The 4,654-nt window shown below is 45.5% G+C and overlaps 1 non-coding gene across 1 annotated transcript; it reads left to right on the forward strand.

The window, feature by feature from the left end:
* Positions 1–3,561: 3,561 nt before the first annotated feature.
* Positions 3,562–3,699, forward strand: LOC119940469. The gene has a single exon (XR_005454947.1). It is a non-coding gene; the product is annotated as a small nucleolar RNA SNORA7 (small nucleolar RNA).
* The last annotated feature ends 955 nt before the right edge of the window (positions 3,700–4,654 follow it).

The following is a 4,654-nucleotide window of genomic DNA, read 5'->3' on the forward strand; positions in this document are numbered from 1 at the left end:
CAGGCCAACGGCTCCTGGGAGCAGCTTTATTTATTTCTCTATTTGTTTTCTTGGCTATTTAGCGAGCTATCTAGTGCCTCAAGAGACTCCAGAAACAAACCCAGTTCTGTTAGAAAAATGGAGATCTCTAAGCTTTATAAAGCTCCATGCCAGGAACTGAAACCTAGCAAATGCCACTGAAGCTTGCTCTCTCCGAAGGCTGGCTGGCCCGCTCCGTTTCCCCACACTGGGTCCGTAAGGAGGCATGTTCACGTTGCAGCGACCTGTCTTGTCTCTCTTTCCTAATTGTCGAATCTAATGCAACCAGGCACTAGCGGAATGGCCCACCACTGTTTTGCATCCACCTAGTGGAGGCCATTTGATTTACCGGATGGTTTAACTCCCGACATCCACATTTGAATGTTCGCGTGCCTAAGACCAGGCCGTGGAAAACCCGGAGGAATGTCTGGCTGCATTGGGTTTTCCAGGGCCTGCTCCCAGGCATTTTGCCGCTAGGATGGGCTACAAAAGAAACTTAACATTGCTTCACTCTCCTGGAAGACGTGCCACAGTGAGAAATTTGACTTTTTGCATTGAGGCAAATCGAACAATAAGGATCGGCCTTGCTACCGCTGATTCGCTCCTTCTTGTGCGTAGCTTTTGAGGCCAGGGCCTTCAATCGTACTTAGTGAGCAGTTCAAAAGATAAATCAACTCGGGATAAGAGATCCATCCTGAGGGGGGGCAAAAGACTAGCTTGCATGTGTCCTTTGACAGGGGAAGCAGCATGGCCTAGTGGCTAAAGATGTTAGAAGTTAGAAGAACTTGGGTTCTAATCTGGCCTCTTGTCTGCTGTGTGACCTCAGGCAAGTCACTTCTCTTCTTGGTGCCTCAAGTACCTCATCTGTAAAATGGGGATTGAGACTGTGAGCCCCGCGTGGGACAGGGACAGTGTCCAGCCTGATTAACTTCTACCTCAGCGTTTAGAACAGTGCACATTCTGAGCACTTAAATACCATTATTATTCTGTGACAATTATTGACAGGCATCCTAGGGTCCAGCAGTATCCATCCTTGACCAGAATCAGCAGAAAATAAGGAATAACATTCCATTTCCCTCTCAGATTAACTAGACATCTTAGATCTTCCCCTCATGCCTATGACCCATCAGCAGGAAACAACAGACAGGGCCTTCAGAGGAGAACTGTATGCCATGACTGCCTTTGCCATGAACAGTTGATTTGCTCTTTTTCACTCAAAAATAAAAGCAGGTGACTTGGGAAGATGTCCATTTGACTCAGCCAAAGCGACACAAGGGAGAGGAATGCTGACTAGTCAATGTGTTTTAGTTCCTTCCTAAAGAAAAAATCTGTTTCCAGAAAAGAAACGTTTCTGGTTCATCCCGCCTGGGAAACCGAACCCAAAACGTGACTGTGGAGAGAAATCAAAGGCCACAAGTTGTCCCCAGCATCTGACGTGTTATTCCTGGCTCATAGCAGGAAAACCTCCAGTCGGGGCTGTGCTGGTGACTCTCCAGAGAATGAGGTCTGAAACGTGAAAATATGGAGAACATCCAGGGTGATATTTTGCTGCAGAGATATTTCAAGAGACCATGATTAAGGGACTCATCAAACAGTTTAAATTAAACATGCAATTGGCAAACTCTGCCAGGTTTCTGGGGCACTCCAGCTCACAAATGCCTCTGGCTGCAAGTAAAGTGGAAGGCTCAGGGCTGAATATGGAGCCCCAGTACAAAGCCAAAGCTAGTTTTCACAATTTTAGCTGAAATCAGTTCTTGACTTGTTCAAAAATAGCAGGACACTGGGTAGAGGTAGAGTTCAACATTTAGAATCAATTTAAAATTCATGGGAGAATTCCATGGCTGAAACTGACTTTTCCAAGACTACGATTCCTTATACCTTTGTTGGTGTCCCTGTAGACTGTAAGCTCCTAGTGGGCAGGGATGGTGTCTCCCAACTCTATTATATTGTGCTTTTTTATGGTATTTGTTAAGCCCTTACTATGTGCCAGGCACTTTTCTAAGCACTGGGGTAGATACAAAGTAATCAGGTTGGACATAGTCCCTGTCCCATGTGGGGGCTCACAGTCTTAACCTCCATTTTACAGATGAGGTAACTGAGGCACAGAGAAGTGAAATGATTTTCCCAAGGTCACACAGCAGATGTGATGGATCCAGGCCTAAAACTCAGGTCCTTCGATCCTCAGGCCTGTGCTCTATCAACTAGGCCAAACTGCTTCTCCCAAGCACTTAGTAGTGTGGTCTGCATGCAATAAATACTCCATAAATACCGATGATTGATTGATTGTTCCTTACCCTATTGATGACTTCACGCTGAGAAGCAGCATGGCTCAGTGGAAATAGCCCGGGCTTTGGTGTCAGAGGTCACGGGTTCAAATCCCGGCTCTGCCAACTGTCAGCTGTGTGACTTTGGGCAAGTCACTTAACTTCTCTGTGCCTCAGTTCCCTCATCTGTAAAATGGGGATTAAAACTGTGAGCCCCCTGTGGGACAACCTGATCACCTTGTAACCTCCCCAGTGCTCAGAACAGTGCTTTGCACATAGTAAGCACTTAACAAATCCCATTATTATTATTATTATTATCAGAACAATTCAGCATAGGGAATGCAGATTCTTTCTGTTGAGAGGATTGGAGATACCATAGTCTGAGGCCAGACAAATCTAGAACCTATTCCTTGAGTGATTAAAATAGAATCTCCACTTTCCTTCTGCCTCCTATCTATAAATTATTATTGTAAGTAGCGGTAGTAGTAGCATTTAGAAGCAGCATGGCATAGTGGATAGACCACGGCCCTGAGAGTCAGAAGGTCATGGGTTCTAATCTCTACTCTGCCACTTCTCTGTTGTGTGATCTTGGGCAAGTCACTTCTCTGTGCCTCAGTTACCTTACCTGTAAAATGAGGATTGAGACTATGCGCCCCACATGGGACAGGGACAGTGTCCAACCCAACTTGCTGTGTCTACCCCTGTGCTTAGTAGAGTGCCTGGCACATAGTAAACCCTTAACAAATGCCATAATTATTATTATTTATTGAATTCCCGCTTGATGTACTTCACTGTGCCAGGCTCTTGGGAAATACAGTGTAAAAAAGTGGCAAGTTCTCTGCCCACAAAGAGCTTCAACACTAACAGGGGATGTCTACTAACTCTATCACACTCTCCCAAGGAGTTAGTAAAATGCTGTATAAACAGTAAGTACTCGACAAATACTATTAACTGATGGGTCTTAGTTCCCATTCAATGTACTGTCCATCTCTAATTTAGTACATCTAACCCTATTTTTGAGCCCTCATTTAAAAGAAAATCCTTCCATTATTGTAAGAACTCTCCCAAGTGCTTAGTACAGTGCTCTGCAAACCATAAGCCCTCATTAAATACCACTGATTGACTGGCTCCCATTGTGTTTGCTTTGAGGATATCTTAACTGAATGGAGTCTTCCCTACCTAATGAATACAACAGCATCTCCTCTTGGTGACATCTGAGCTCTCATTGTGAATTTACTTGGGGTTAATTTCTGTATTAATTCCATACTCACTGTTGTGTCCCATCCCAGCGTCGCATCTGGAGAGTTTCCAGTACTCTATCGGTCTCGACTACGGGAGGGAGAGTCAAGCAGAGGCATACCCATTCCATTCTTAGCTTGGACAGTGGCTAGAGAATGGAAGGCAATCTGTTGCAAACTCACCTGTGCTGGGCAGCAGCAGCATGGGAGACAGTCGAGGGCGGAGACTCAAGTTTACTTTGTGGAAGGAGGTAGTGGTAAACCACTTCTGTATTTTTACCAAGAAAACTCTACGGGTACATTACCAGAACAATTGCAGCTGGAGGTGGAGCGTTCTGGGAGAGATGTGTCCATGGTGTCGCTCTTGGTAGGAGATGACTCGACAGCATGAGGCAAGACAAGACATTGTTGTGTTGGAAATGCCCAGAGACTAGGTGGTCTACTGAAGCAGATGATAAAGCATAGCACAAGATCAAGCTGACTCATCTGTGGAAGTGGATGGGCATGTGAATGTGTCCATATATAGTGCACTAAAGTCTTGAGGAATTCATTATTCCCCTGGAGTCAAATTCTTGAAAGGAGGCAAGTAGAGATGGAGGGGAAGGAGTGGGAAGACACCTGTGATGATGGCAGCTTCCTGAAGTAGACATCACCCCATCTGAGAGGCCACTTACTGTTTGTCTGGGCACCACACACAGGAAACAGAGGGCCAAGGTCAAGATACTTGAAACTTTTTTTAAGGTGTCTGTTAAGTGCGTACTATGTGCCAGGGACTGTACTAAGTACAGGGGTAGATACAAGATAATCAGATTGGACACGGTCCAAGTCCCACGTGGGGCTCAGGGTCTTAATCCCCATTTTACAGATGAGGTAACTGAGGCACAGAGAAGTGAAGTGACTTGCCAAGGTCACACAGTAGACAAGTGGCAGATCCAGGATTAGAACTCAGGCCCTCTGACTCCTAAATCCATGCTCTTTTCATTAGGCTATGCTGAATTCAAACGGTGTCCCCAGCAGACAACTCTGCCCCAACTCCCAGGCTTATCCCCTGAGTCAGTTGGATGACTTAAGTCCTACAAAAGCAATGTCCAAAAGGTGGTTTAAGAAGAAAACCCAGGAAAACATGAGTCTGTG

This window comes from Tachyglossus aculeatus, chromosome 18 (genome assembly GCF_015852505.1).
Source record: "Tachyglossus aculeatus isolate mTacAcu1 chromosome 18, mTacAcu1.pri, whole genome shotgun sequence".
Lineage (NCBI taxonomy): Eukaryota > Metazoa > Chordata > Mammalia > Monotremata > Tachyglossidae > Tachyglossus > Tachyglossus aculeatus.